The sequence below is a fragment of the Sapajus apella genome, unplaced genomic scaffold (genome assembly GCF_009761245.1).
Source record: "Sapajus apella isolate SASKATOON/1434 unplaced genomic scaffold, GSC_monkey_1.0 scaffold31, whole genome shotgun sequence".
NCBI lineage: Eukaryota > Metazoa > Chordata > Mammalia > Primates > Cebidae > Sapajus > Sapajus apella.
In genome coordinates this window covers 5,899,656-5,912,762 of record NW_022436971.1, presented here as the reverse complement: position 1 = coordinate 5,912,762, position 13,107 = coordinate 5,899,656, and positions in this window count along the sequence as shown.

Genomic DNA, 13,107 nt, shown 5'->3' with positions numbered 1-13,107 from the left:
CTCTGTAAGCTGGGGGCCCAGGAAAGCCAATAGTGTAATCCAGTCCAAGCCTGAAGGCCCAAGAGCAAGGGAGCCAATGACTTAAGTCCCAGTCTGAGTCCAGAAACCCAAGAACCAGGAGTGCTGAAGTCCAAGGACAGGAGAAGCTGGTTGGCCTAGCTCAAGCAGAAAACACATTTGTCCTTCCTCTGTCTTTTTGCTCTATTCAGGCCGGCAACAGATTGGATGATGCCCACTCCACTCACATTGGTGAAGATGATAGTCTTTCCTCAGCCTACTGATTCGAATGCCAGTCTCTTCCAGAAACATCCTCACAGACACATCCAGAAATAATGTTTAATAGCTAGCTGGGCATCCATTAGCCCAGTCAAGTCAACACATTAAAATTCACCATCACAAATACGTTCCCAAATTTAGGGATTTCCAACTTCATGAGTCAGCACCTTCTCAAGTTGACTCCAATAACTTGCTTCCCCAGCATCGCTTGCAGCTAGGATGTACATAAGTGGCCCAGACTTCATTGGTCATATGTAGCGTCTGTGCCAAGCAGCAGTGACTCTATGTCTCCCATAGAGCAAACCTGCAATATGATTTTGGGAATGGTTGATAACTGTGTGGCTTCCAAGCTTGATTCTTACACCTTTCCAGAAATAATTTGAACCACTTAATATCCAGTGCTACATATGGGTGGTGGAGGTGTACATTGCACAATTTCACAGGGGCACTATTCACATTCATAGTCAACACATATTGGTTACAACATTTGGAAATCCACTTCAACTGGGCAGTGGCATTTATTGAGGAATGGTTGGCTTTTCCATTTGCACTTTGAGCTGGTAGTGGGGCAAATAATGTCCTCAATGTATACTTTTTCTGTTTATTCTTTATTACTATTATTACAGTTATTATAAATAGGGTCTCATTCTGTCACCCAGGCTGGAGTGCAGTGGTGCCATCAGAACTCACTGCAACCTCAACCTTCTGGGCTGTTGGAATCCTCCAGGCTCAAGCAATCTTCCTTCCTCAGCCTCCCAAGTAGCTGGGACCACAGGTGTGCACCACCATCCCAACTATTTATTATTATTTTTATTATTTGTAGATACAGGGTCTAATTATGTTGCCCAGGCTGATTTGCAACTCCTGGGCTCAAGTGATCCTCCCACCTCAATTTGCCAAAGTGCTGGGATTACATACGTGAACCACTACGATTAGCCTCTTTTTTGGCTCATTCTAGCAGGAATGGGTTCTGTTTGCAATTAACAACGAGGATATTTAGTCTTATGATTTTTCCTATTGCATACCACTGGGGGGCACTGTTTCAAGCAGCTCAAAATAAAAATTTCAGCTCCCAAGCGAATGTTCCTACACATTACTTGTCAGTCACTCAAGACAGTTTCAGATGCTGGTATATGGAAGTTATGCCATCTTGAATGAAATAGAAATTGCCTGATAAGCTTGTCTCTCCAGAGTTCACACTCCAGGGCAGTTGTCTTACATCTGACACCCAAAGATTGTAAAATAAAACAAAGGTAGCTCTTCTGACAGAGGGATTCAGGTGGCCACAGGGCTTTCTTGCCTGTCACCAACTCAACTGGCTGCTGGCCCAGGTGGTATCTTCGCTTTCAGGTGTAAAAGCTACATTTCTCTACCACTGCATATTATCTACTACTTTGTCAAGATAAAGACTAAAATAATTTTTGATAACCTAAAGATTTAGATCATAAAAGAGCCAAACAAAGGTTTTTTTAACTATTCAAAAACTTTAAAAAATGCAATTAATAAAGATTTATATATACACTTTACATTGTTTTTAGAATGTTACTATGTTTAAAATAGGTAATACATACACTTGGTCTAAACTTTGAATAGTGAAAAAAAAAAAAAACGACCAAATGTTAGGATCACTTTCAACTTTGCATCACTTCTTATAAGCAAAAACATTCAATGTGTTGGTAGAATTATTTTTCTCACAACTAGGTTTTCAAAGTAAAATAAGACTTGGAAGCTACTTAAGGAACCAGTTTACTCCTGCTTTGCTGCCCTTAATGTGTGAATTTTGTTCTCAAGCCTGCTAGACTTCCAAGTATCACGTTGGCATTCCAGGACAAGGGAAGAGGGAAGGCCAAAGATCGAAGGACAGAGATTTTCTGCTGACATCGCATGCCCACGCCTGGCCACAAGGGAGTCTTGGAAGGTAAGTTTTCAGCTTTTTTAATCCACACTGAAGAAAGCAAAAGAAAACATGGATTGGAATGGGAGTTGACAGCTAACCTGTGGCATATGCTACAGGTGTACAGAGAAAAGGAACTATCCCAACCATCTGTGCCCCACTGTGGTGACACCACTGTTGCCAATGTCTTGAATGTGCATAGACTTGTAGGTATAAACGTTGAAAAATACATTCTCAGCAAACTGACACAAGAGCAGAAAATCAAACACCGCTTGTTCTCACTCATAGGCCGGTGTTGAACAATGAGAACACATGGACACAGGGAGGGGAGCACTACACACTGGGGTCTGTTGGGGGGAAATAGGGGAGGGACAGAGGGGGTGGGGAGTTGGGGAGAGATAGCATGGGGAGAAATGCCAGATATAGGTGAAGGGGAGGAAGGCAGCAAATCACACTGCCATCTGTGTGTACCTATGCAACAAACTTGCATGTTCTTCACATATACTCCAAAACCTAAAATGCAATTTAAAAAAAAGAAAAATACGTGTGCAGACATCCACTGTTCTGTTGAAAGAAGACATATTTTCCAACTTTAGACCAAAAAAGTCTACCCCCAAACAAGTTGAAAAGGTCTTTGATTCCATGGATGCATTGGAGAAAATGTTGTCAAAAGATGTCCCAGGGCTTCTTAAATCTGATCAAGAAAATGACAGACCATGGACTTGGAGAAAAACTTTTTGTTTTGTTTTCAAAACACTCTCAATCCCAAAGTGGAAGTCTTTTCCCGAAGTATAGAACTCTTTACCTGCATATGCTTCTTGCAACCAACACTTGAAAAAACCAAGCAATTGTGAAAAATGAATGTGTTCAATGGCCTACAAGTTGTATTGCCATCTTTGTTTTTTAATTGCCACAGGGATCAAGATAGTACGAATTATGGATTGGTACTACCCACTGATATTTATTTTATTAAATCAATGTTTCTAGACTAGGTGTCATAGCTTATGCCTATAATCCCAGCACTTTGGGAGGTGGGAGGATTGCTTGAGCTCAGGGAGTTCAAGGCCACCCTGGGCAACACAGTGAGACTCCATCTTTACGAAAAAATTTGTTGTTAAATTAGCCAGGTGTGGTGGCACACACCTGTGGTCCCAGCTCTACTCAGGAGACTGAGGTAGGAGGATTGCTTCAGCTCAGGAGGTTGAGGCTACAGTAAGCCACAATCGCACCAGTGCACTTCACCCTGGGCAACAGAGTGAGACTCTGTCTAATCAATCAATCAGTCAATATTTCTGTGAATAAGCATGAAATAAAACATGGAAACTAAATCTAAACTCTGTGTTTTAAGGCCTGTGCCTATTTTTAATACCAAATTCTTAGCTATATAAGAGTAGCTTGCAAATGAGATGAGGTTGAAGGCAAAGTTTGGCTTGCTCTAAAAAAAAAAGGAACTATTTCTGATACATAGCAAGCACATTTCATTATTGCCAGGAAGTTCTAAAGAGGACTGTTAATGACCTACTATTATTAACTAACATTTACAACTTAAGACCTGTTTCTATTCAAAATAGTGGAATCAATATTTGAAAAGAGCCACTCTGCTAGAATTCCCACTCCAAAAAAAAAGAGCCACTCATAACACTTTTGCTTCCCTTAATAAAAGATTGGTTTTAATTTTTATTGTTTCATTTTAGAAGCACAAGCATGAGCATTAAGTTTCACTAGTTAATAAAAATAAAATCTCAAATCAGCCAATTCACTATGTCATCCCCAGAATTGTCTTCTCCGAGACCATATTGTAAATTAGCTTTTTCAAATTTATTTTTACCACGATTCACTATAATGACTACATTTTACATTATGAGCCGGTTACTGCCCAAGTATATAATACATATATACAGCAGAAATGAGTTTTATAAAGCAATATTGAACAACACATGTGATGCACTCTAATGATTCCTATTTTGTTCAACTCCATTCATTTCTATTCCATTTCTTAAAAATCTAGCTAAAAACATCTAAATAGAATTCATGATTGACTAATGTTTGAAAACCCCTGTATTAAATAGATATTTTCTACTGCCTCTGCCCTTTCACCCTATTACTGTGTCCTTTGTTGCTTCAGTGGGCCTTACTCACTTTGTAATTATTTAATATATATTAAATGTATTTATTCTATCAGACCCCACTAGGCTCCAGGAGGGCAGAGGCAATGCTTGCATTGTTCGCTACTGAACTCCCAGAAATTCTACCTTCCCACATGCAGGTTCACAACCTGCATTAGGACTGAGACTTCAGGAAACAGGAGATCATAGAACAGCCTTTCCTTGGCAGGGTAATCAACAGGCATGATAGACTTGTTTGTAGGAAAAGAAAAAGCCTGGCACTGCTTTTTCCAGGAATCAGGTGATGGCGAGGAAAGGCTTTGCTCCGTTTCACTTCACTGACTGACAACAGACTGCCCTGTGCTGGGCACTGGCTCCACAGACCATCTCTTCCTTGGCCTTCTCTAGCAGTGGAGGGAGATCCTCCTCCAGCACCAGGCTCCTTCTAGGGAAGGAGTTCGGGAGAGATGCAGCCTAAAGTGTAGTGTCTGTTTCAGCACATTGGCATGTGAGCATCTGTGAAAATTAAATGATTTGACCAAGGCTAGAAAGTAAATTCAGAGTTGCTTTTCTATTAAAAAAAATCACTTTAATATTGTTATAATGTTTTATATAATTCTAAAAAACTATGGATTAGTCAACTTTGGCTAGGTTATGCTATGGTAACCAATGGCCCCATATCTCATGTTCTTATAATAAAGAACCTTTGTTTCTTGCTCTGTTATGTGTCTTTCATAGGTTGGCTGCAGCTCTCCTCCATGTCTTCTTCATTCTGGCACCCAGACATAGGAGGAGGCCCAATCTGGCACGTGCTCGTCTTGAGGCAAAGGAAGGAAAAAAGATGTTGGTATCACACATCTGCAAGAAGGTGGCAAATCAATTTCACTCACTTCAGTTATTGGCTGAAGCAAGTCGCATGGCCAAGCCCGATGGTAGTGGTTGGGAAATATTAATTTCAACTTTTTAATGGAGAAATAGCAAATCTTTGGAAACTGTACCAGGATCTGGCACAATTTTTTAGACATTGCTTATGATGGGGATAGATGGCTGTCCTCAGAGGGCCCTTCTCTTAGGAGATTCAACAAGAACCCCTCCTCTCTGATTCCAGGTTCGCTTCTCCTCAAGAGGCTGCTCACATTAGCTGATCTAATCCTAACCACTTTCTAACAGCTTTTCAGCTTCAGAGGTAGATTGCCTTGGTGGAGTGATTTCTGTGGTCTTGTTGCTTGGTGTCCAGCAAGTAGGGAAACTGTGCTAGCTCTCAGCTCAGCCAGATGGGAAGCATGGTTGAAATCCTCTTCTAACAAGTTGTCACTCCCAGGCGTCATGCCCTTTCTTAACTTCAGATTGTGCAGAGCCTGGCTCTAAAAGCTCCCAGGATACATGCAAAGCCATGGATCCCAAGATATATTTTTTCCACATCCTGGACTTACTGATTTATGACAAAACATGCAGTTGTGTTAACTTACAGAAGCTTCCAATGGAAGATTTTTTATCTCTCTCACAGGTTCAGTCTTCTCCACCCCAGGTGCAAAGGAAACAAAGGGGAAGGAGGCCCATAGTGCCCATGCCCTGATGCAGAGGTCCTGCAATGGGACTGTCAGAATCACCCGGGAGGCCTTATCAAAGATAGATTCCTGGGCCCCCACCCTCTATGTGCTGATTCAGATGGCTGGGTCCTGGGCCCAGGAATTTTCAGTTTCTAGAGGTGTATTAGTTTGTTCTCATGCTGCTAATAAAGACATACCTGAGACTGGGTAACTTATAAAGGAAAGATGTTTAATGAACTCACAGTTCTACATGGCTGGGGAGCCCTTACAATCATGGCAGAAAGCAAAGGAGAAGCAAAGGCACATCTTACACAGCAGCAGGCAAGAGAGCTTGTGCAGGGGAACACCCATTTATAAAACTATCAGATCTCGTGAAACTTATTCACTATCACAGGAACGGTATGGGGAAACCATCCCCATAACTCAACTATCTCTGCCTGGCCCCAACCTCGACACATGGGGATTATTACAATTCAAGGTGAGATTTGGGTAGGGACACAGCCAAACCATATCATTCTGCCCTTGCCCCTTCCCAAATCTCATGTCCTCACATTTGAAAACCCATCATGCCTTCCCAACAGTCCCCTAAAGTCTTAAGTCATTTTAGCATTAACTCAAAAGTTCACAGTCCAAAGTTTCATCTGAGATAAGGCAAGTCTCTTCAGCCTAAGAGCCTGTAAAATCAAAAGCAACTTAGTTACTTCCTAGATACAAAGGAAGTAAAGACAATGCGTAAATACACTCATGCCAAATGGGAGAAATGGACCAAAATGAAGGGGATACAGGCCCCATGCCAGTCTGAAATCCTGGGTAGGGGGGGGATCAAATCTTAAAGTTCCAAAATGATCTCCTTTGATTCTGTGTTTCACATTCCAGGTCACACTGATGCCAGAGGTGGGTTCCCATGGTCTTGAGCAGCTCTGCCCCTGTGGCTTTGCAGGGTACAGCCCCCTCTTGGCTGCTCTCACAGGCTGGCACTGAGTATCTGCAGTTTTTCCAGGTGCATAGCACAAGCTGTTGGTGGATCTGCCATTCTGGGGTCTGGAGGATGGTGGCCCTCTTCTCACAGCTCCACTAGGCAGTGCCCCAGTGGGGACTCTATGTAGGGGCTCCTACCCCACATTTCCCTTCCACACTGCCCTAGAAGAAATTTTCCATGAGGCTCTGCCCCTGCAGCAAACTTTTGTCTGGACATCCAGGCATTTTCATACACTCTCTGAAATCCAGGTGGAGGTTCCCAAACCTCAGTTCTTGATTTCTGTGCACTTGCAGGCTCAACACCACATGGAAGCCACCAAGTCTTGGGGCTTGAACCCTCTGAAGCAATGGCCTGAGCTCTATGTTGGCCCCTTTTAGCCATGGCTGGGATGCAGGGCACCAAGTACCGAAACTACAAAGACACCCCCTGGGCTGGGCCCACAAAACCATCTTTTCCTCCTATACCTCTGGGCCTGTGGTGGGAGGGGCTGCCATGAAGATCTCCGACATGCCCTGGATATATTTTTCCCATTGGCAATTAACATTTGGCTCCTTGTCACTTATGTAAATTTTTGCAGTGGCTTGAATTTCTCCTCAGAAAATGGGTTTTTCTTTTGTATTGCATCATCAGGCTGTACATTTTCTGAACTTTTATGTTCTGCTTCCCTTTTAAACATAAGTTCATATTCCAAAACATCTTTGTGAATACATAAAATGAAACACTTTAAACAGCACCTGAGTCACCTCTTCAACACTTTGCTGCTTAGAAATTTCTTCCATCAGTTGCCCTAAATCATCTCTTTCAAGTTAGAAGTTTCAAAAATCTCTAGGACAGGGGCATAATGCTGCCAGTCTCTTCGATAAAACATAGCAAGAGTCACTTTAGCTACAGTTCCCAGTAAGTTCATCTCCATCTGAGATCACCTCAGCCTGGACTTTATTGTCCATGTCACTGTGAGCACTTTTGTCAAAGCCATTCAACAAGTCTCTAGGAAGTTCCAAACTTTACCACATTTTTCTGTCTTCCTCTGAGTCCTCCAAACTGTTCCAACCTCTGCCTGTTACCCAGTTCCAAAGTTGTTTCCACATTTTTGGGTATCTTTAGAGAAGCAATTTACCAGTACCAATTTACTGTATTAGCCTCTTCTCATGCCGCTAATAAAGACATACCTGAGACTGGGTAATTTATAAAGGAAAGAGGTTTAATGGACTCACAGTTCCACATGGCTGGGGAGCCCTCACAATCATGGTGGAAGGCAAAGGAGAAGCAAAGGCACATCTTACATGGCAGCAGGCAAGAGAGCTTGTGCAAGGGAACTCCCATTTATAAAACCATCACATCTCATCAGACTTGTTCACTACCATGAGAATAGTGTGGGGGAAACTGCTCCCATGATTTAATTATCTCCACCTGGCCAGCCCTTGACATGTGGGGATTATTACAATTTAAGGTAAGATTTGTGTGGGGACACGGCCAAACCATATCAAGAGGCAACTGCCATGCTGAGGGTGTTTGTGTCCTGCAGTTTGCAGTATCTGGTTCAAATAATCTTGGCAACAGGCCTGTATCTGCAGTAAGCACAGGTGCAAGGAAATGGCCACCCAGCAAGGAAACTGCTCAGTGGTGCCATGTCTTTGATATGAATGGGACTTGCTGAGCATCTGGATCTGTGGTCACGAGACATCTGGGGCCAGGGAGTGACTATCCTCCCTCCTTCTTCTCTCCACACCACACTTCTCAACAGCTGTCACTTCCTAACCCATTTATTCCTGCCTCCCCTGCACCATCCTGGGAAGAGTGCTCTCCTAGGCGCATAATGGCTCAGATCACCAAGTCCAGAGGCCTTTTGGTAGAGTTTAGACCACCCTGTTTTTGGCAGGAGCTCCAGTGTTAGCCCCTTCATCCCAGGTTGTCCCATAGCCTGATGCCTCTCTCATTTGCCACTTCCTTTTCTTCTTTCCACGCTCTATGCAATGTGAAAGTCCACAGGCTTTTTTCTAAATCAGCTTTTTAAAAGGTAAATTTTTTTCTTAGGATAAAAGTAATATATGCTTTACTGTATAGAATGTAGAAAATGCAGATAAGCAAAAGTAAGAATGGAAAGACCATCCATAGACCACCACCCAAAGATAAGCTATGTGGTATTATCCCTTTTGTCTCTGCTTGTATATTCACACATTTTTATTAAAAATGAGACCATGCTATATGTTGTAGCATATATAACTTGCTTTCTGTACTTAACATATAGTGAACATTTTTCTGTTATATTCCTCAAATACATCATTTTTAATGGCTGTACTGTATTTCATTGTATATTCCATCTACTTAACCAATTTCTCACTGTGAGACATTTAGCTTCTACTGGTTTTTAATTGCAAGCTGTGCTTCACTGAATCTCTTTTTGTGAATCATTGTGACTTACTATTATTTCCCTAGAAGAAATTACTAGAAATGGAAGGCTGAATGACTAGGTCTTCTTTGATACCTGTGTACCATCTATGTTAGGAGTCTCAACTAGCAGTGTGGTTTCAGCTGCCACCTCTATATTGCTAATTTCCAGATCTGTGTCTCTTGTCCCAACCCTACTCCTGAGCAATAAAACTATATTTGTAACTCTGCTTTTGGATTCCTGTATTCAAAGGTCACAAAAGTACCTCAAGCTCAATCATTAATAAGATTGAACTCATCTTCCTCTTTTTTTTAAAAAGCTCACTCTCCTTTTTTCCTCATTTCTTCCACTATTCTCGCCAGACAGCCCTGAAAGAAATCTTGATGACCTCCTTCCTCTCTTGATCCTTTCATGTTAAATAAGTTGCCAAGTCTTTGATTGACATCTCAACCAGTTCAAGTCCTATCCAACTCGAAGGCCTATCACAAATCTACTCATTGTAGGAAGCTTGTCTTCCCTTTTCCAGCCAGACAGAATCCCTGAAGGAGGGAGAAGAGAGAACAGAGGACATATTTGAAAAAGTAATGACTGAAATTTTTCCAAACATGATGAAATCTATAAACCTACAGATTTAAGAATCTCAATGAACCTCAAACACAAGAAACATAAAAAAACAAAAAGCCAACATCAAGGAACATCATAAACAAATTGTTCAATATCAGGGCTATAAGAGAAATTTTCCATTACCCAAAGAAAAAAAATGATCCATATAGAGGAAGAGTCCAGCACGACAATAAATTTCTCATTAGAAACAATGTGTTCAAGAAGACAGTGAAGCAACATCTTTAAAGTACTGAAAGGAGAAAAAAAAAAAAAAAAAAAAAAAAAAAAAAAACCTGTCCACTTACAATCCTATATTCAGGGAAAATAGCTTTTAAAAAACAAAGGTAAAAATATTTTTAGATATACAAAACCCAAAATAACTTATCACCAGCAGAATCACACTGTAAAAAATATTAAAGAAAGCCTTTTTGGCAGAAGAAAAATTATACCAGATGGAAATGTGGATCTACAGAAAGGAATGAAGAGCACCAAAAATGCTCTCTAAGAGGGTATCTATGCAGTTTTTAAAATTGTCTTTTTAATTTTATTTTACAAGATCATTAACCAGCTGGATGTGGTGGCTCATGCCTGTAATCTCAGCACTTTGGGAGACCAAGAAGGCAGAATTACCTGAGGCCAAGAAAGTGAGGCTGCAGTGAGCTATAATTGCACCACTGCACTCCAGTGCTCTGGGTGACCGAGCAAGACTCTGTCTCTAAAAAATAATAATAATGATAAGGATTAATAAACGATAGTTAACTGTTTAACCAAAAGTGAGGGTCACAGAAGGCCACTGGAAGAAGGAATCTGCAATCTCATTTGCAATCTGAATTACTTACTGAATTCACATAATTGGTATGAGGGCCAGGAATATAAATCAAGTTCCCTGATGCAACCTAAACGAATGATGACAGATGTACTAGTCCCTGCTTATCTGTGGTTTTGCTTTCCAAGGTTTCAGTCATCTGTGGGCGACTACAGTCCAAAAACCCTAAATGGAAAATTCCAGAATTAAATAATTCATAGGTTAGAAAAATAATTTATAAGTTTTAAAATGCATGCCATTCTTAATAGCATGATAACTTTTACACTGTCCTGCTCTGTACTGGCCTGGAGGTGACTCATTCCTTTTTCCAGTGAGTCCACACTGCATGTGTTACCCGCCTGTTGGGCACTTCGTAGTCATCTTAGCGATCAGATTGACAGATCAGAAGAAGAAAGGTGAGTACAGTAAGATAAGATGTTTTCAGAGAGAGAGGGAGAGAAAACACATTCACATAACTTTTATTAAATTGTTGTAATTGTTGTATTTTCCTATTAGCTCTTGTTTTTCATCTCTTACTCTATAAATTAAATTTTACCATAGGCATGTATGGATAGGAAAAAAACACAGTATATAGAGGGTTCTGTGCTATCCATGGTTTTAGGCATCCACTGGGGTTGAAGAGAGGACTACTGTACAAAGCTCCTTTCTAACAGACAAGAAACAAAGTTACTCTTTTTCTGGTTTCCAGGTCAAATACTTTTCTTCTCCCTCTCCAGCCCTTCCTCCAGCCATTCCTTGCTCTCATACACCCTCATGATAATATTTGCACAGTGATTTATGGTCTGTCAACCCTTCCAGGTCTGTTACCTCACTTGAGCCTAAGGACAACTCCAAGAAGTACAGAAGTCAGTTATTTGCACCTTTCTGATTTTATAAAAACTGAAGCTCAGATCCTCGTTAAATTTCCCAGGGTCAGAATGTAATAGCTGGGTGAAGACAAGAATTGAATTTCAGCTTTCTGATGCCAAACCTTGTGCTCATTCTGCCATCCCAGTGTTGCCTCTCTGTGTGCTTGGAATTCCAGATTATTTGGCAACACTCATCTTGTTTCTAAATTATTTTCTCATACTAAAGTCATGGCATTTACAGAAAAACAAAGCAACTTCAGAAAAGCAAAGGTACAGCTTTTTCTTTCAGTCAACTCTTGGGTTTATTTATAACACATTCCTTCTTTGAAAGCAGGAGTCCTGAAAATAGCACATCTATCCTTTGCCTATTAAGGGATAGTGGAACAATTAGGCTCAGAACAAAGCTAATTCCGCAGTAACTGTGAACAAATTAGTCACAGACAGAAAAACAGAGGGAGCAGCACATCACCAAACAGAGAGAAGAAAATGTACAATTTATCAGTGAAAGATCTCTTGGTTTCCTATTGCAAGAAACTTTAAATGTAAGTGTAGTATGTGTACTGGTATATTCCCAATGATATTGAAAATGATCTATTAGCAGTGTAAAATTTGTGGGGTGGAGACAAATTCTTTTTTTTTTTTTTTTTTTTTTTTTGAGCTACAATCCCACTCTGTTGCCCGGGCTGGAGTGCAATGGCAAGATTTCAGCTCACTGCAGCTTCTGCCTCTCAGGTTCAAGCGATGCTCCTGCCTCAGTAGCTCGGATTACTGATGTGCACCACAACACCTGGCTAACTTTTGTATTTTCAGTACAGACGGAGGTTTCACCATGTTGGCCAGGCTGGTCTTGAACTCCTGACCTCAGGTGATCCACCCACCTCTGCCTCCCAAAGTGCTGGGATTACAGGTGTGAGCCACCGTGCCTGACTGACAAATTATTTCATTCAGAAAACATTTATTTCCCTTCCCCTCAGCTTTTTGTGGGTCACTGTGCCAAATGTAGATGGAAATAATAGAGGTCCTCATCTCCAACTTGTTCCTTAATAGGGACGCAGGAACACACAAGCTGTAGTGGAGTTGCATCCTAGGTACTAGAGGAGCGGACAGGGAAGGAAGCAGGTCAATGAATTTAAAAAAAAACAAAAAACAAAAAACAAAAAACCATTCTCCAGGCTGGGTGCTGTGGCTCATACCTGTATTCCCAGCACTTTGGGAAGCCAAGGCAGACAGATCACTTAAGGCCAGGAGTTCAAGACCAGCAAGGGCAACACGGTGAAACCCCATCTCTACAAAAAAAATGCATAAAAATTAGCCACGTGTGGTGGCATATGCCTATTGTCCCAGCTATTCAGGGAAGATCCCTTGACACCAGGAGGTGGAGGTTTTGCATTGAGCTAAGATCATGCCACTGCACTCCAGCCTAAATGATAGAGCAGGATCTTGTCTTGAAAAAAAAAAAAAAGAAAAGAAAAAAAAAATCATTCTCCAAAAATGAACTCATTGAAAGCTCATCTGCCAAAGGAGACAATGGCCAATTTATAGAATTTATCTAATTTACTAAAAACTGATTTTAAGTAATGTGTTTCTTAAATATTTCAATATATATAAATTTTTTTTTTTTTTTGAGACGGAGTTTC